The sequence below is a fragment of the Notamacropus eugenii genome, chromosome 5 (assembly GCF_028372415.1).
Source record: "Notamacropus eugenii isolate mMacEug1 chromosome 5, mMacEug1.pri_v2, whole genome shotgun sequence".
Classification (NCBI taxonomy): domain Eukaryota; kingdom Metazoa; phylum Chordata; class Mammalia; order Diprotodontia; family Macropodidae; genus Notamacropus; species Notamacropus eugenii.
The window spans coordinates 116,915,594-116,936,486 of NC_092876.1; the positions used below are offsets into that span (position 1 = coordinate 116,915,594).

The following is a 20,893-nucleotide window of genomic DNA, read 5'->3' on the forward strand; positions in this document are numbered from 1 at the left end:
ATAGTGACCCGGAGGTGACTGGGCAGGTGGAGAGGGACTGTTAATGCACAGAATACTCTAAGCCTAGGATAGCTGAATGACTGTTGTCGATTTCGAAATTATGGAGATTTCGCTTGACACTTAGTTAATGAAAGTGGGATTCCTGACACTCTCTCATGAGCTCTAGACAGGTTACCAATTATTCTGTAACCCAGAACAAATGAGGGCTTAATCTTGCCTGGAGGTGGGGAGTGGGGGGCGTTGCTGGTGTCTGTGATGTGACTGGTGGCTGAATCTGGAGACAGCAGTTTACAAAATTCTACTTTGCAAAGGTTTGTTTCCGCGCTTATTTGATTTTGTAAGTGTTGATTTACCTTTATTTACTCTCCTAAATGTTTTCCCTTTGGGTTTTATAAAGTCAGTGTGAAACCCCCACAGGGGAAACAAATCTAAGGGTGGCGCAGTTACCCGGGAAGTTTTCAGCTAATGACTGACCCACCCCAGGTGCTTTTCATTCTCTAGAAAATTAAGCTTAGAGGTTTTTCGGGAGCTTTAGCCTTCACTTCTGCAGAGCTGAAATGTTTTATTTGAGTTGCCAGTGTATCCGAGATGTTTGATCCTCTGGATACTGGTACTTCCACTGTGACAACGTCTCTGGTTACTGAGCTATCAGTCATCATTCAGCAGCAATGTTCTTAGTGCCTGTGTCTACTTTCTTTTCCGTAGAAGACTTTAACTCTTCCTTTTCTATGGAAAATGCTGGTATATGCCTCTCCTGTACTCTTAAAATAATAATAGTAATAAGCTTCAATACATATGATCAGAAATAGACAAGTTCACTTTTTCTCAGTTACTGAAAATCACGGGTGTTCAATTTTCTCATAAGAGACTCATTGTAAAAAACAGAATTCAGGCGGAGAGACCACCTCAGGCAGTAACATGAATACAACCTGCTCTTTGTTTTACAAATCGTTAATGAATTTATCATGTGTGCCATAAGTGATATTTTTATAGTACTTTAAAGTTTGCATAGTACAACTCTTTGCAGACATCAGCTCATTTGAAGCTCACCAACAACTTTGTGAGGTAGAGGAACTGCAGCTATTATTATGCCTGTTTTTACAGATGAGGAAACTGAGTCAGGAAGATTAAGTGACTAACTCCTGGCCACACAGCAAGATCTATACTTTTTACTCACATTTTAGACTCAAAGCTCAATGAGGGAGATGACTTTCTCTTATTTATACATTGTTCCTCCCTAGCTATCTGGTTAATAAAAGTTTGTTGACAAGAAGGCTACAACTAGAAAAATAGAACAATATACACACATCAAAATGAATGTAGCAATGTATAAAGATTAATTACAATTCCAATTAAGAGACACAAGAAGACACTCCCCAACCCAGCGCTTCATAAAGGTGGGAAGTCTACAGGTGTTTCATATTGCACATGTTTTCAGGCTTTTTCTATGTATTGATTGATGGTACTGATTTTTCCCCTCTTTTTCTTTCTTACAAAAATGCTATTTGTTATATGGGATGGCTTTTGGAGTAGAGGTAGGGACATGGAAAATTATGATGCATTTAAAACAAAAACAATGTAAAAATCCACTTATTTTAAAATGATTTGTTAACCTGAATGATTTTGGTAGACCTGTGGGAGATAACAAGGTATAAGTGAATAGCAAGTTGGATTTACTACATTTATTTTCCTACTTCCTGCCTATGTAACCTAGGTCAAGTCATGTACCAAGGGTCTTAGTTTACTCATCTGAAAAATAAGGTTAATGGAATTCATTATATCTAATATTTTTCACCTCTAAGATTCTTCTATAGTCAGATATTCTGTTATATGATACCTTCTAGCTTAAATATTATCAGTTCTGTGTTCTAATATCCATTTTAAGTTAATTTCCAATACTGATGTTTCTGACATATGGATAGATAGAGATATACAGATATAGATAAAGATACACATATATACATATATGCACATATGTCTCCTAAGATCTGTTAAGTTTCACTTTTAGTAACTTTTGAACCACTATGTTCCCTACTGAATGAGGTTTGTCAGTGGGGGATCAGTTATTATTCTGACAACTTGATTCTTTTTTTTCTCCCCATTTAAAGAGTTTATGGGGTTGTCAGAAGCTGTATGTATTAATTGTGGTCATAAAGTAGTTAAGGGCTGCATGGTATAGTCATGGATTACTAGACATGGAGATTTGGATTTGAATACCATCTCAACCCCTTATTAATTGTACGATCTTAGAAAAGTTTCTTAATTGGGCTTCTCAGTTGACTTACTCGTAAAGTGACAACGTTAGTTAAACTAGATATCTTTTCACCAAAGTATTGATATCACAGTTCTTTTCAATGGTATGACTTTGTAATTAGGGCTTTAGAGACCACATTTTAGGATGGGCATTAATAATCTGAAGCTTATCCAGGATAAGCTAGTCAGCATTGTTAGGGGGATGGAAATCATGACATTTGAGATTGTTTATTTAGCTTGTTTATGTTAGAGAATAGATTTGTAGGAAGTCATAATTTCTGTCTTGAATATCTGATGAGTAATCAGGTGAGAAAGATTAATTTTGTTTTCCCAAACAGCAACCACAGGACTGGTGAGTGTATATTTAAAAGAATTGGATTTTTACTCAGTATAAAGAGAGTACTTTGTAAAAATCAAAATTATTAAAATACAATAGGCCATCTTATTAACCTTTAGATATTGAAGGTGTTCAAGTATTTGCTGGGAAATTTAGAAGGAATGAGGGATAAACTGGTAAGATCAATACATTTTGAAGTGAGAGCACCTGAATTCAAATTCTTCCACTGTCAGTAGATTCTTTATGACTTTAAGTAAGTTAGTTAATCTCTCTGGACCTAAATTTTCTTATCTATTCAATGAACTAAGACTAAATAGCATCTATATCCATCATCCTATTAATCATGGAATCTCAGAACAAGAGGATGCCTCAGAGGTGTCCTTTAGATCAATCTGTACTCTACTAAAAATCTCTGAAGGCTGAGCATTCAAATTTTGAAGATACTGGTCAGTTTTGAGATTTTCATACATGCATATCCACACCAAAAAATAGGGAGTTATTCTTCTATACCTCCACCACCTCCATCTTGAATATAATGCTATATTGCACACAAGTAATAGTTTCAGGTTAACATTCATTCCAACAAATATTTAAAATTAATTTCAAAGTATTAAGTGATAATTAGTAAAGGTGAATTATTAGACAAGGGAAATTAAACACAAATCACCAATCTAGTAAGATAGGCCATTGGCCTAGGGAATGGTATCTAATTTGCATTCATGCCTTTGAGCACGTTTTCAAAGAGGTTTCTTTGATTGCCTTAAGCATTCTCATGATTTTCAGATCCTGTTAGGAGAAAGTGCATATATTTTGACTTTATAGTTCTAAAATAAAACTTTATATTAAATATTTTATCTGATTTCTCCTTTAAAAGAAAGTGTGCTTTTAAAGAAAAGATAGTGAACATACTTCAGTTTAAGAGAATAAAACAGATTGAATAGCAGTAAAAAAAAAAAAACAACAACAATCCAGCATGTATATATAAGGATAACTCAATTTTTTGAGATGCCTTTTACCAGTGTATTTTTTTTTTTTGTGATCTGACTTAATAACCTTTCAAAATTTTCTTATTGTACATTGCAATTATAAGTATTACACTGTAATAAAATGTAATACAATTTTGGGAGGCATTTTGGCATGGGAGTTAATAGTTGAATATCCTAGATTTGAATGCCAGCACTTCTAAATAACCTAAATTATCTTGAGTGAGTCCCTTAACTTCTCTATACCTCAGTTTCATCATCCGTAAACTGAAGGGCATCAGTCTAAGAGTCCTTGCCCTAGGTCTATGATTCCTGATAGATGGTTTATTTAAATAGCTATAGTGATGGGGAGCTTACAACTTCCTTGGGAAATCTTTTAACCTCCATTATATTGGAAGACTCTATATTGAAATAATAATTATGTTCATGAGGAGGATGTAAGATATTGCATAAGAGCAAAAGTAAATATCGCAATTTTTAAAGAATCTTTGATCAACTTTGCAAGAAACATTAAGGAAGGTACCATAACTTTTCTACACTATGTGTCCCACCCAGCATTTGGAGCGGTTGTGTTTTTCACATGTTATATGTTCAATAAATATGTGCTGAATTGAATTGATTAATCTATGGCCAGGGCACAGGAGGCTTGGAGGAATAAATACTATATTCTGGAGCTGTCCAGTTTGCAAGTGCTGAAAAAACTTGCTTAGATATATAAAAGTCCTCCAGAGAGGAAAAAAAGAATGACTCTGGGACTTGAGAGGAATAGAGATCAAGTTTGCCTTGTCCAGAAGGGAAAAAGTAGCTTGCTGTTCTTTCTCCTTTCTCTTGTCTCTTCCCTACTTACCTTTGTTCTCTCCAAATTTCTTCATATTGAGAAACAGTTTGAGGTAGAGGAAAGAGAAGGCCTGTGTTGTCAGCCCCTGGTTTGCCACTTACTGGGAAACTAAGCGAACTAAGACAAGTCACTTAAGCTCACTGAGCTTCCATTATTTCATCTATAAAAATAATACCTATATAACAATGAATGCTAGACTTTGAATTAAGAAACTGAGGGTCAAATCCCATTTTTGATATTGACTAGATCATTATACTAAGTAAGTAATTTAGTCTCTTTATGCTTCAGGCAACTTCTTTGGGTTTAGCTACTAAATCACAGGGGCATTTTGATCTGTGCCAGTGGATGGAGTTCCTTGGATAGATTCATAGCTCCTTCACACATGTGTAATACTTGCATGACCCATTTCATAGGGTTGTTGTGAGGACATCAATTTGTAAGCCATATGGTGAAATAGAAAATGAGTTACAGTTGTGTATTATGATTCTTCTTTCTATGAATTAAAATCTGTTGAGCTGAACTTCATATCCATTGGTCCTAGTGTTGCTCTGTGAAGCCACACAAAATATTTTAATTCTCTGTAATTGCTTCTGTAGTTACTAGTAACTAGTAACTTTCTGTATCATCCATGTCAGTTGGCAATATAATTCTGTGCTTAAAATAATCTGTGTTAACTAATTGCCTAGGGATAACAATTCTATTTACCTCAAAATAATCAGTTTAAAGACAGCTTTTAGATACTTATAGGCATTTGCCACTTGTCAAAATGAATCAAGAACTTGTGCTGGTGTAATCTGTTTTGAGAATACTCAGTATATAGAAATTCAAACTTTAAAAATGGACACATTGGAGAGAGACTTTTTTTTACAAGATGCTTTTCTTTGTAGAATCACTGTTCAGCCCTGGGAAAGTTATTTCAGGGGAGTGAGATATATAAAATAAAGCAACAAGTCTGAAAGTTACTAGGGTATACAACTTTGGCTGCTTTTTAGATACAGTGTCCATTGTTAGAGACGTAATAGTTCCACTGTACTTTACCCTGATCAGGCCATTTCTGGAACACTGGATTCAGTTCTGGGGACTACATTTTAGCAATGACAGTGAGACATTAGAGAAGTTAGAACATATATAGAGGAAAATAAACAGAATGGCGAAAGAACTAGAGATGGTACCAACAAGGATTGATTGAAGAAACAAGGAGTGTTGTTTTTTTTTTTTTCCTGAAGAACAGAAGACTCAAGAGAGACATGATAGGTGAGTTCAAGGATGGTGAAAGTGTGGTATCAAATATTAGAAATGAACTTGCTCCATTTGATCCCAATGAGCAGAAATAGATGTGATGGATAAAAGTAAAACTAAGTAAAAATATAGGGTCTGATGGAGGAAAAAAAACTTTCAAACAGTTTTTCAAAAGTGAAATGGACTGCCTCTCAGGAGAACACGGATTTCTTATTTTTTCTTTATTTTTGCCCCACATGTGTTATCTGCCCTGATAAAATGAATTCTTCTTGAAAGACTGATAGTCCCAGTGACTGTCAATGACTGGGGGAGTCTTTTTTCTGGTGTGAGACAGATTAGATGGTCACTAACTATGATTCTCATTTGATTTGTAAATACAGGGAAGATGAGGTAAGAGGTGGAGTTTGATACAGTGGATGGAGAGTTGGATTTGAGGTCAGGAAACCTGATTATGAATCCCCCCTCCCCAGTAATTAACTAACTGTGTTACTTTGGGTTTAGATCTCTAAACTGCTTCCAACTCTGAGATTCCTTGATATTGTGACAGCAGCCTCAGCTTCTCAGATAGATAATTCTAGTAATACTATGCTTGGGGACAAGTCTGTGTGTTTCAGTTTTTCCATCTATGAAATAAATCTCACACTTACTTATCTGGGTAGGTGGAAGGATATTTAAATTCTTAGTGACAGTGATAAAAATCTGATCATTACAGATGGATTTTACTTTCAAGTTATTTCTCAGATATGGAGAATAAAGATAGGCAATGAAGCTGGAAAAAGCATAAGCTTTTCATATTACATAAGGATGACCATGAATAGGGGAGATCAAAACTCAAAGAGAAGGTATTTTTAAAATATTCTAGATGGGTGTTAGCAATTTCTATGAATAAAATGATAATAATAGCTCTATAGTAATTCAGTGTACAAAAATGATTTATTCATGATGGTCCAATGAAAGAAGACATGTAAGTATTATTTTACAGATGAGGAAAATGAGGTTCTAGAGCAGTAAAATGACTTGTTTATGTGGTCTGGGAAGTAATGTGTACAAACCTGAAAAGCAAAATAAAGCCAATGGGACATAATGGCAGCCTGAATTTGTGTAAGAATAGAAAACGAGAAGTGAACTTTGGAGGCACAACTGGAAGGTCTTGTAGACTGGTTGTGTAAAAGATCTGAATAGGCAGAGTGATGCAGTAGAAAAAATACTGACTTTTGAGTTGGAGGGAGGGAATAAGAACTTATCAAGAACCTACTATGTGCTCAGTACTGTGTTAAAAGCTTTACAAATATTATCTCATTTGATTCTCTCAAATACCCTGTGGAATAGGTAAACCTAGGTTCAAATTTTGACTCTGTCACTTACTACTTAGGTGACTTTGGGCAAGTCATTTAACATTCAGTCAACAAGACTAAGTATCAAATCAGTATCAGGTGTTGTACTGTACATTGGGAATAAAACTACAAATAATATAGCTGTCCCTATACTTCTGACTATACTTCTGACTCTCTTTGAACTTTGCCCCCATGGCTCAGCTACCTTCTCACTCTGGAAGATCAGTCCCCAGTGCCAGCCCAATTTTCCTCTTGGTGAGTTCCTTCTAAGGCTGCCATTTTGGTGTCAGAATCAGTGTGGTTATGTATCATCCCTCTTCCAGCTGTGCTTTTGACTCTATCTGGACACTGTGTCCCTGCATGGGCATTTTTCCTCCTTCTCTCCTTTTAAGCTCTCTTTAATATGTTGTCTTCCTTCATTAGAATATCCAAGCACCTTGAGGACAGAAACCACCTTTCTTTTTGCTTGTATTTGAATCCTCAGCCTAAGCAAAGTACTTGCTGAATAGTAGGTCTTCGATAAATGCTTGTTTCCTGCGAACCTGCTAAATCCAATTCTTCCATTCTACAAATGAGGAAAATGAACCCCCCTAGCTCCCCTCCCCCCAGAAAAGCTAGGCACACAGTCATTTCTACTGACCCCCAGGCTGTTTTTACTATAGGCAGCACCTGTTCATGGGATCTCAATTTAAAATTAGGTATCTATCTGTCTGTCTGTCTGTCTATCTATCTATCTATCTATCTATCTGTCTGTCTATCTATCATCCATCCATCCATCCATCTATCTATCTAACCATCTAACTACCTATCATCCATCCATCCATCCATCCGTTTATCTAACCGTCTGTCTGTCTGTCTGTCTGTCTGTCTGTCTGTCTGTCTGTCTATCTATCTATCTATCTATCTATCTATCTATCTATCTATCTATTGCTTTTGTAGCCTTGACTCCCTGATTCCCCCTCATCCAATGATGCCTGTTTTTGCCTGAGCTATTCTCATATGTTTTTGGAACTCTCATTTACTAGTGGAACTTGCCTAGTCATCCAAACTCTATTTTTTTAAAAAAATGATTTCTTAATTTTATTTTTCAGGTTATATGTATTTTTTAAAATAATGATCCTCCCATTACTTCCCCTCCTAGTTAAACAAATTAAAAAAACAAAAAGCCTGAAAAACAAATATCTGAAAACACATCTACATTATCTGGAATAACAAAATCCTGTGTAAACCATATCCAAAAATAAATGTCTCTGCATTTTAAGTTTATCACTTCTCTGATAAGGGAAGTGAATGGAAGGTTTCATCTTTATTCTTTTAGAACCATGTGATCAGAGTTCTAAAGACTGTTTTTATCTAAACTTTAGCATTATATAATTTGTTCTAGTTTTCCTCACTTCTGTCTTTATCAATCCATAAAAATCTTCCCAGTTTTCTCTGAAATTGTCCATTTGACTGAAATTTTCCATTTTGTAATTTTTTATGGCACAGTTTGTTTAGATATTCCCCATAGGAGGATATCCTCTTAGTTTATAATTTTTTGGCTACCACTAAACAAGTGCTGTATTATTGTTTTTAACATATCAACCTTGTTCCTCTTTTTTTTTATTTCTTTGGGGTACGGGCTCAATAGTGATAAAGCTGGGTCAAAGGGTATGCACAATTTATTGATTTTCTGGACTTAGTTCCAAATTGATTTTGAGAAGAGATGAACCAATTCAGTGACTCCAAGAATATACAGTCTACCTGTTTTCCCACAGCCCTTCCAAAATTTTGCTTCTTTGTCGTTGCCAATCTGGTAAGTATGAAGTGGAAGTTACTTCAGTTTGCAATTCTGTAGTTATAAGTGATTTAAAACATCTTAAAAAATATGCTTGTTGATAGTTTCCTTTGAAAACTGCCTGTTCTTTGACAATTTCTCTATTTGGGAATGACTCTTAGTCTTATGAATTTGAATCAGTTCCATATATACCTTGGATATGAGAATTTCATCAGAGAAACATGCTACCAAGTTTTTTTTTTTCCTACTTACCCGTTTCTCTTCTACTTTTTACTTCATTAGATTTATTTTTAAAAAACACTTTTAAATTGTATAAAATTGCTATTGTCCATTTTATTTTCTGTTATTCTTTCTATCACTTGTTTAGCCATGAACTCTTCCCCATCCACAGATCTAAAAGGTAATTTCTCCCTGATTCACCTAATTTTTTTAATGAGATGAAATTTCACATTTAGGGCATATATTCAGATCCCTACTCTCAAAGAGCTTATATTCCAATGAGGGAGTGAAATACTTATATAGGAATGTGCAAATAAATATGAAGAAAAGTTTTCTCATTGGTAAAATGTGAGAGATAGACAAGATGACCTCTGAGCCCCTTTCAGGTATCTATAACATAATATATATAATATAATATCTATAATATTATAAGGAGGTAGAAGAGTAAAAGATTTTGAGATTTCAGTTTTTGAAGCCAGGAAGTGCATAGAAAGGGGACCACTGAAAGCAATTGCAAAGTTGGGACGATAAGTCATTTGCAGGTTTGGGGTAGGATGCTGGTGAGGACTTCATTGTCCTAGGTGACATTGAAAAAAAAAACTTTTAAAAAATACCTCATTTGATCCTTACAACAGCCTTGTGAGGTAAGTATTCAAGGAATTATTATTCTCTGTTGCATAGAGAACAAAACCCAAACTCAGAGAGCTGGAGTGATTTGCCTATAGCGGCACAGTTAAATATCAGAGACAGTATTAAACCCTTTGTCTCACCTGACTTCAAGTCCAACACTTGGTTATGAGGTGATAGAATCCAAATGCAAATGTCCTGAAAAAGTTGCAAAGAGATGGAACTAGGGTAAAAAAAAAAAATCAGGGATGGAGATAGCAATTGGAGACATATTTGCATGTAGAGGACAATAGAAACCATGAGAACAGATCAAATGCTCTTGTCTGAGAATAGTGAATACGGACAGTGGAGAACAAAGGGACAGGGAAAGAGCCATAAAAGGTTAGTTAAAGTAAAAAGGTCTAGAAATCCCAGAAGCCAAATATGCAATTTGATCCTTGTGGTTATTTCTATAGACGCATGAACTATCTAGGGGAGATTTTTTGTAGATAACCAAGTTTTGGAATGTTTGCCTATTTTGAAGTTCACCTCTCATTTCATAGACTCTCTCTTAACCTATTAACACAATATCAGAATGTGTTATCGTCAGAGAAAGCAATGGCTAGAAGTTTATATAATTTGTACTTAAGGAAAAAAAGTGACCTGGAAAATGAAAATGAAAAATGAGCTAATGAGAAAATCAGTGCAGAATGTACCTAGCAAGCAGGCCAGGAAAAACTGTGGTTGAATCCCTGCAAACATTCACCTTCTTCCTCTACCCCCACCCCCAAAAATTGCTGTTGCGTCTACAGAATTCAAGATTGTGATATGACCTAGACTTAGCTGAATTGCTTAAAAAGGTTTTTTACATTGAGCTTATTTAGAAAGATTCAGGATTAGCCCAGAAAATCACCTGGTGAGTAATAACAATTCAGTTTCTGGATAAGTCTAAGACTTATAGGGTACTTTGTTCACTACAGCCCCATTTTACAGATGAAAAAACTAAGGCTCAAAAATATAGAGATGTTCTTCCAAGTTTCCATAGCTATTTAGCTTCAGAGTTGAGATGTGAATCCAAAACTATTATCTCCAAATCTTTATGCTGTAGTATCTTGCCTTTCAGATGAGTCTTATAATTTATTACATTGCTTATAAGCTGGTAGATGACACAATGGGTGGTGAGTCAATCTTGGATTTGGGAAGACCTGAGTTCAAATTCTGCCTCACACACTTCCCAGCTGTGTAACTTACGTACATTACTCTGAACCTTATTTTCTTCATCTTTAAGATAGGGGATAATGATAGCACCCACCTCACAGGATTTTTGTGAGCATTTAATGAGATAACATACATAAAGTGCTTTAAAAATCTTAAAGCACACTATCCATGCTAGAGGACATTATTTCATTTCAGCAATTTGCCTTTGAAAATATTTGATTCAAAGCTTTGTAGCCAGGGAGTCCTGGGCACATAACTTGAACTGTGCATTAAGTAATGGAGCTGTGTAGGTGTTTGGGAATAAAAGAGCTGAGAACCAGAAATGGTCACTTCTGTCTTTTGCCTGCCAGAAAAAATACAGAGTCATTAGGCTGGCACTCAAGCCTCTTGGCCATGTGGCTTCATCCTTTGGTTGCTACCTTACCTCAAACTATTATGCCCATGAATTCTTTAGTGCAGACAATCTGGCCTCTGTTTTCATTCTCTCCTCCTTATGTGCATCTTTGCTCATACCATCCTACAGTGGTCTCCTTGCCCATCTTTGCCTGTTCAGAGACTTTTGTTTAAAGCCCGATTTCAGCTTTCCAGAAATTTTAGGACCTCCAGCCTTTCAGAACTTCCAGTTCTATAAGTGATCTGGTGCTCTGAATTTCTTTCATAGCATGTTGTTTAGATCTCTTCTTAGCACTTATACTTTAAATCATATTGTAGGTACCTATGTATGTTACCTTCTTGAGGTTAGAAGCCACCTTGTTCACATTTTTCCCAATGCCAGTTTTTCATAAATGTTTTCTGACCTCCACAGCACCTCTCATAATTCTTCGTTCTCTTACTTAATTCACCCTTTACCCTAGTTCAAGTCTTTATCATCTTTTATCTGGACTAAGGCAGTAGCCTTCTACTTAGTCTCTCTGCATCCAATGTCTCTTCTCTCTAGTTCTTTCTACACAAAATAGAAGTGGTCCTCCATGTATAGAATGCACTCCTTTCTCACCTCTGACTCAGAACTGCTAGCATCCTCCAAAGCACAGATTTTACACGAAGCTTTTTCCTGATGAACCTAGTTTTCATGTGCTCTCTCTTTGATATTACTTTGTAAATACTCTGCGTTTCCTTACCTTTATATATGTCAGTTCCATTCCCAGTAAAATATCAGTTCCTTGAGGCAAAGGGTATTTTGTCATTTTCTATTTATCTTCAGCTCATAGTGCAATAACCTTGCCCATAGTAGGCACTTAATACATTTTAGGTGAATTGAAATATGTAAATTTCCATAATTTATTTGGGAATGGGGAGTAAACTATTTTATAATGTAATGGAATCTCCATACTTTGGGGAGTAAATCAATCAATAAACATTTATTAAGCAATGTGCAAAGCACTGTGCTAAGCTCCTCTCTATTAATGTTTTTGGAAGGTCATGGCTTAACTCCCTAATAAATTACAGCCTGGACTTCCTGGGGTATTAATTATGATGTTAATGGATTTCTCATCGATGCTTATGTAGAAGAATGTTTTGGGTCATATTATGTGCCTGGGTGCCCTAGTACAGGATTGATTGTGTTGTCTTATCTTTACATGCTAGTTCAAATGACTGGGTCAGGATGAATGAAAGCCTTGTCCGTTGTGATGGCTCCCAGTTGCCTCACAAATAAAATAGAGTTTGGAGAATGTAAATGTGGACACTAAGCCAAAATATTTATACATTTTAAAAAGGAAACAACACCAAACAGCAACAAGAATTGTTCTTAAACAGTTATCTTATTGCATTATCTTTATTGCAGTTTCTTCAAATCCTTGAGGTAGTTTAAATCCTTTTGCCTGATGACTGCTGTTGGAAAAAAATCATTCATTATAGATTATACGTCATAAGAAAATGAACTGGCCTAGCATCCATGTTTTACATTAAACAAATTAGAGATTTATGATATCATAAATGTGTATTTTGCCTAAGAACAAGACTAGATGCAATATGTTAATTTTGATATAGCCTAATAATGGGTCTGTGCACCCAATAGACACTAAAATGTTAATTGGCTGATTTTCCAGTGACTAAGTTTCTTAATTTGATTCCAGAGTAGTACCTCCAAACATACTGCAATTTTGCCAAGTACCTATTTGTACCTCACATATTAATTAATTAGTACCTATTATGTGCTCAGCATTATGCTCGACTCTGTGGGTGGGGGTGGGTGGAGAAGATGATAACAGCAATAATTCACATTTTTGTACTCAGTTGTAATCTAGAATTTCTTTCTTTTCAAAGGTGTGATATATTTTGTATTGGTGCAACGCATGGTTCCCAAGAAACACTGAAAGGGTCCTACCCTCACAATGGACATTCCTCCAGAATGTTTAAGCAAAACCACCTAACGATCAATGAATGAATGATCAACCATTTATTAAGCACTTACTGTATGTCAGGCCCTGTGCTAAGTGCTAGCAGTATAAAGATAGGCAAATAAGGCAGTCTTTTCCCTGAAAAAGTTTATATACTAATGGGGGGAAAACAGCATATATGGGGAAAACTAGAAGGTGGGGTATGCAGGGAAGGAAGAAAAGAAAGGGACAAATGTTTTTAAATGTTTAGGCATTGTGTTAATTGTTTCACACATATTATTTCATTTGACCCTCAGAACAACTATGAGAAGTACTGCTCATATTACTCCCATTTTACAATTAAGGAAACCGAGGCAGACAGAAGTTAAGTGTCTTGCCAAGGGTCACAGAGTTAGTAAGGATCAAAGGCCAAATTTGAACTCAGGTCTTCCTGCCTTTAGGTCCAGAGCTCTGTTCTCTATATCACATAACTAGTTCATTTCCCCCCTTTGTATAGATGACAAACCCGAACCTCAAGAGAGGTGGAGTGCCCCGTCCATGGTTATATAACTAGAGAGTAAGTGGAAGAACCAAGATCTCATCTCAGCTTTGCTAAATCCAAGTCCAGCTCTCTTTTGAATACAAAGTGCTATCCTTGTTTCAGTGCATAGTGACTTGTATATGTTCATGATTTAAGTTTGAAGATCTGGGCCAGATGTCCAAAGAAATTCCTGTAAAATCCAAATCTTCTTTACTTATGTTAGGGGGAGGGGAAGTGGGTTGTTAAATAGATGTTGAAAGAAATAGTATACTTGTCTCATTCATTCATTTATTCAATAAACATTTATGATGATTTGACATTTATATAGAGCTTTAAATGTTGCACAGCACTTTCCACATGCTCTCATTTGTGTTTTACAATAATCTTGGGAGATTCAGGTATTATTATCCCCATTTCACATATAATATAAATAGGTTCAAAAATGTTCAGGGTCTTAACTGATTGTCACAAAGGGACAAGACTTGAACTTGGGTCTCCCAAACTTCAAGTCCAGCATTCTATCTACCACATCAGAGCAGATATTATATTAAGCACTGATGGGGAACAACATGGCCATTAAAATACATTCAATACCTACTAAAATGGTACAATAACTGTATGTATGAGACAGATAAAAAGTACTTTACAAAGTTTCTGTGAAGAAATCAAGATCATTTCTCACTGGAAAGATCAGAGAAGACATAATCATGTTTGATTTGCATCTTTAAATAAAGGAGGCAGTGTGGCATAATGGATAGAAAGCTGTCCTTGGAGTTAAGAAGACCTAAATGAAAAATCAATTAGATACATAACTATATGACACTGGGTAAATCACCTACAACATCTCAAAGCCTTAGGTCCCCACCTGTAAAATTAGGATGCTAATAGTACAGACCTCACAAGACTTTTGTAAGAATTAAATAAAGTAATGGGTATAAAGTGCTTTACAAACCTTAAAATGTTGTATAAATGCTATCTATTATTGCTATTAACACTCCTTGTTCAACATTTTGAACTTTACATTCTCACCATTAGCCTTCTCATCCTGGCACTTTTTCTGCCTAGAAGACTGCTCTTCTGATTGATGAGGCCCTGACCTGGATCACCATTTCATCAGTGACCATAGCCATTCTTACTTGACTCCCAGCTTACCTTCCTCTCTGAATTTCTCAGCTTCTTCCATAGCATCCTAGATCCCTTCTAATTGGTACTTTCTCCTCTTCACCCATTCCCCTTGGCTAATGCAGGTGGATACTTTCTCTGCAAGTTACAGACTTAGGAATTTTCTCATAGCACTGAGAGATAATGTGATTTGCCCAGAGTTAGGCAACCAGTGTGTCAGAAATAGAACTTGAACTCATGTCTTCCTGCCTCCAGCACCAATTTTCTATCCCCTACAACGTTTCCTCTCCTTACTATTGCTATTATTACTACCATTATTTGGGTTAGGGGCAGAGAATATTGTGTGAGTGAAAGTGAGTCCTTTGGATCAGTTCTGGTGTTTTATGTTGGGAGAGCAGAAAACCTCTCTCATGCCATTGGATGCCAGTAGGTAGCTCTGTGCAGATCTGAAGCAGGGATGTGTCTTTGGCATTTCCCCAGTAGAGCCAGGAAACATATCTGGCAGGTCCTGTGCACTGCAGAGATGATGAGGCTGACTGGTCACTAATAGGGAGAAGCCAAGTTATACATTCTGTAAGTGGTAAGGAGGAGAAGAGTCCCCACATTGCACCGTCATGGAACTGGAAATTACAGTGAGTCATTGATCTATTTCTCTTCATTTTACAGATAACGAAGAAGTACTTTGACTAAAGCTAGTAAGTGGCAGAACTGGAATTCCAACCCTACATTTTCTGATTTGTAGTTCAGCATTGTTCTTTGTCCCATGCTGCCTCTTTCCTTTCTACTTGTACTGAGAAGCAATAGTCAGAGTGAGAGTCTTTCTCGTACTAAGAGGATGATGAATTCCCCATGTGACTCTGAAGCAAGCCATGAACACTGGAGTTCTTTCAAATTGTGTATTATTCCATACCAGACTTATGAGGGTGTTCTGATACACAAAGCCCATTTCAGAGGTAGAAGATACTGTAATGTATGGGTGGTCATTATCATGATCATCAGTAGATACTCTAGTAGATGACCATTTTTCTTCTTTTGCTCCTGCCTTCTTAAAAAGTTAGTTTTGAATAATAGTAAACTCTGTTTTCCTCTGTATCTTCTGTGTTTTCTTCTCTTAAAAGGGCCCAATAACCATGTGAGGGAAAAAAATGTCTTCTTGGAATTCTAATGCCTGCTTAATTCCCAAGGAAGCTATCTTGAGGTTTTGTTAAATGAAAACATTTTTTCTTCATTTCTGAGCTGTGTGTGCTGGAGGAGTTATGCTCCCAGAAAATTGCGATGTTTGGTCTGTAAAGCCCAGGAAAAGGTTTTATAATGAAAATGCTGACAGGTCCTTATCTATAACAGTATGAGTAGTGTTGCTATGATCTCATTTATTGTAGAAACTGGATTTTTATTTTGGCCAAAGAGGAGGGCAAGCTTCCTGCAGAGCTTTGATGTTGTGAATTTTTTATCTTGAAAAGTTCACACAGAAAAGAGCTGGAGGGAAATGGGAAAACAGAAACATATGAAGGGCGACCTCTATATTTGAGGTAATGCATTAACTCAAATTGTAGTCCATTTTATAGTTGAATGTGACTGGATAGTGCGGTGTAGGCTGATGGCTCATTGAAAGAGTTGTTTCTTTGGAATTGATCATGGAGTCATTGAATGAAAGCTAGAAGGGACCTCAGAGGTCCTCTAGTCTAACGCACTAATCTTATAAATGAGAAAAAGATATGACTGAGGTGAAACAGATCGTAAGTGACCTAGCCAGCTTGTGGAACCAGGTCCATTGACTTCAAAGTCAATTTGCTTTGATTGTTGGTGTATCTACTTATAATCATACCCAAGGTTGGATTGAGTTAAGGAATCATAGAGTAGATAAAGAATTAGAAGTCATCTAATCTAATCCCTTACCTTATAATTTAAAATTCAGTCCCAGACATTAATTAGCTGACCCTGAAAAAGTCACTTCACCTTTGTATGTTTCTTCATCTGCAAAATGGGGATATTATAATTAGTCTTATAGACTTCACTTACAGGACTTAAGTTTTGGAGAACTCACTACTTCATAAGACATCCTTTTCCTTTTTTGACAACTCCAATTGTCATTTTTTATTGTTTTCTATGAAACAGAAATCTGCTACCTATTCATCTCATTTCTATCCACTGAAATACTTTAGATTATGTTTAATAATAATAGTCAGCACTTACACAGTAATTTAAAGTTTGCTTTGCATATATAATTTCATTTGATCTTAATAAAAATCCAGTGAGTTTAGTGCTTTTATTATCCCCATTTTATAGATGGGAAAACTGAGACTAATACAAAATTTAAGCAACTTGCCCAACTTCACATAGCTTATAAGAGTTTGAGGCAGGATTTGAACTCAAGTCTTGCCCATTCCAAGTCCCATACTCTCTCTACTGTAACACCTAGCTACTTTATCCTTTTTCTATACCATAGCTCTTCAAATATCTGGAAAACATTACTTTTTGACTCGCCAATAGTTAAAAGAAATACTGCTTTGAGATCTGATTCATTCACTCTCCCTGTCTCTCTTTTTCTCTTTCTCCTCTCCCTCTCCCCCTCTAACCCCAAATCTATATAAACCTGTTTACCCATTCTAACTTCACATCAAAACTAAAATCACCCTGTATTTTTTCACATGAACAGTTGTTAATTAAGCTAGATTTCTTCTGTCCTTTTCAGTTGTTGTTTTAAAACTTGAGATTTGGACTTTATATTTCTTCTTGTTAGATGACGTCCATTGTTGTATGTTTCCAGATCTTCCTTCCCCGCCCCCCAAATCCTGCCCCCAACTGATTCCATGAGTAAGTCTCTTGACTAGAGCAAAGAAATAACTTTCTCATCTTTGAGCTTATTTCTTCTTTTATCAGGCACCTACCAGGGAATTACAGCCAGTGAAAAGCTATGCAAGAATGCTTAGGACCTACTCTTCTGACTTGGTGAGGTTGGAGACCTGAAAGGATTCCTAGTGACAGGGAACTAATTCTCACAAGCAGAATAGTAGCTTGCATTAGCTTGCCAATCTGGAGAAAGGAATGGAAGACCTTTGTAGGGATGATAAAAATAAAAGTAGATATTTATGCAGGTTTTTTTAAGTTTGTAGAATGTTTTACAGCTGTTATTTCAGTTAAGCCTCATAACAATCGTATGAACTAGGTACTGCATGTATGATCACTTCTCTTTTACACATAAGGAAACTGAGGCAGAGGGAGTTTACATAATAGCAGAGGTAGGATTTGAACCAAGGTGTTTCTAAACTCACATCCACAACATCACCCTGAGGGTTGTACTTTCAATGGCTGGAATCACATACTTTGGGAGCAACAGAAATATGACAATAGTGATGGACCTGGCCCACTGAAAATTGTCCTGACCCATTTTCTTTAATCCATATGCTACAGGTTTACCAATGGAGAATTGAGTTCTTTTAGTGGTCAGTGCTGGAAAATGAGACAGATCATAAGAAAGGTTCATTCATCTGGGTACATTTTGACAAAGAAAGAGAACTAAAGGATGTAATTGATTTAGGCTACATCCATGATGCTGCTGTGGAGACCCATGGACATTTCTAAAGCAATAACGTCAAAGTGTTTTCACTGCTTCTACTCAATTACCCAAGAAATCTATCCACAGCTTACATAAGTAACTACTTTGTTTCCTCAGCATAGCATGAGGGGGCACATAAAAGACAGGATCTCTGCCTTCAAGGATATTAGTAGAACTGATGTGTCAAGTGTCACCCACACTTTCCCACAACACTAGCCATGGCTATAGTGATCAAAGAGGTTTGATGCGCACCTGGGAAGTTTGGGTTAATTTTCCCCCAGAATGGATCAATGTGGAACCTACTGTGGACGAATATAAATGCATTCTTCAGGGAGAGCCCCAGAGACCCCATAGAAGCTCTGTGCTGACTGCATTTAACCTTCTTGCTCTGGCTTTTATCTTTTTGAACTACTTTTTATCTGTCTTGGGACCTGCTTTGACCTGGGGTCCTGGATTACGTTTTAAGTCAAAGAATTGTTTGTCTAGATCTTCAGGCTTGGTATGATCCAGTGCACCTGCAGGAATAGCAACCTGGACATTTTCCATCGCCATTTGTCACCTGCAATTGTGGTGCCTTTCCTTGATTTGATTTTGTTTAACTCAGTGTCCCTTTGAAGCAATCTTGAAACGAGTAATCATCAACCCATCTTCTAATATAATTGTAGTCAATTAAAGGATAATACGAACAGAATTCAAGAGACTTGTAAGAAAGATTTTAGTCTTTTATTAAGGAAATGTCATAATTATGTTAAGTAGGGAGAAGCAGACTTGTAAAAAAAAAAAATAGGTATGTTGATCCTGTTCCAATGTATCCTCAGTGTTAGCAGACTAATTGTTCTTCCAAGCATAAAGAAGTGGGGAACAATGAGATTATTACCCATCTGAGGCTTAGTGAATCAGACCCGAAAGGAGTGAAGGGGAAATGCAGCAGTTTGTTTGTAAGTACAGTTTGGGAAACATAAATGAGCTAGCCCTGCTACAGTCTGCCTGAAACAACTCTGCTTCTTTCTGATTGCCTGTCTACCTCATTCAGTACTTCATATGTCCTGCCTGGTACTATTAGTGAATTTGTTATCCTATGTCTTGTCTGGGGCCTGCAATTCATTCAGTTAACCCAGCAAAATGGGCAAGCTAACATAATGTAACTTTGCTGTGTCATATAATGGAATGGCCACTGGGATAGAAGCCTGTCCAGGTTCTTCGATTAACTACCTAAATAGCTAGATCAAACATTTACTGAGGGCTTTCCTATATGCCAGGCTCTGTGATAAGCCCTAGAGAAACAAATGTAAACAAAGACAGACTCTACTCTTGAAGAGCTTATATCCTAAAGGAAGAAGCTAAACATGAGAGAGAGCTGGGGAAAAGGGAGGAATGGATTAGAAGGAGTCAGGCTGATGGTAAGAAAATTGATAATGCCAAAGAGTGAACTGAGCCAGGAGTGCAGTGAGAATGACTGCATCCCTTCATGAAAGGATCAAGCTGAGGACTTGCCAATTAGGAGAGTGATCCTAAATCTAGAGATATGGGGCATGGAGTGAGGGGCAGGGCAGGGCTAGGCTGCTGCATAGACAGTGGAGAAATCAAGAGAATGAATTAAGCTCAGACTAACTTAGTCTCCCTAGGTTTCCAGTTCCTTCTTTGTAAATAAAGCAATTGGATTAAAAAGCAGCTAAATTGAGATTGATGTAGTTAGGTGGTGGAAAGGGCACAGGACCTGGTGTCAGGAGGACCTGAATTCAAATCCAGCCTCAGATACTTAGTATCTGTGTGACCCTGGGCAAGTCACTTAATCCTGTTTGCCTCAGTTTCCTTATCTGTAAAATAAGTTGGAGAAGGAAATGGCCAACCATTCTAGTATCTTTGTCAAGAAAACCCCAAATGGGGTCAGGAAGAGTCCAACACAACTGAAGACTGAAGAACAGCAAGTGCAAACTCAGATTAGTGGCTAATGCTCTACTTCTGTAGTTGATAACAGATGATGAAGCACATCATCCTCCTTTTAGCAGAGCTGGGAGACTACATATGTGGAATGTTGCCTATGCTGTCAAATAAACTCACAGTGTCAGTTTTGTTGAACCATTTTTCCTTCTGATAAGGGGTTCAACGTGGTTATTGGGGGTATCATGCAGGGAAATATTTGTGATATAAAACAAAAGTCCCTTCTAGCTCAAAAATTCAGTGGCTCGTGCCCCCTAATAACTCTTTTTACTCTACACAGCTCTCCATTTCATACCTTAGCTTTGCCTTTATATCTACCAGGTTTCTTCTTTTCTCATTATTTACATGTTTATTTCTTATTGATCTTTCAAGGCTCTAGCTAGATACCGCCTCTTTCATGAAGCCTTCTCTGTCTCTGCAAGCCAGCCAAGTGATTCCCTCCCTCTAAATATCGTATTACTTTGTATCTCTTACTTATATTTCCTCTACAGTATCATTATTTGCGTGCATACCTGATACCTAGAGTGTAAGCTTTTTGAGGGAATGGGTCATGTCTTCCTTAGTTTTATGTCTTTCGCAGTGTTTAGAACAGCAATGTACATAATTCATGC

General features: G+C 36.7%; 1 protein-coding gene across 1 annotated transcript in view; it reads left to right on the forward strand.

The window, feature by feature from the left end:
* DLG2 (discs large MAGUK scaffold protein 2) overlaps positions 1-20,893 on the forward strand; it is a 1,590,913-nt gene that overhangs the window by 2,957 nt on the left and 1,567,063 nt on the right. The window lies entirely within an intron of this gene.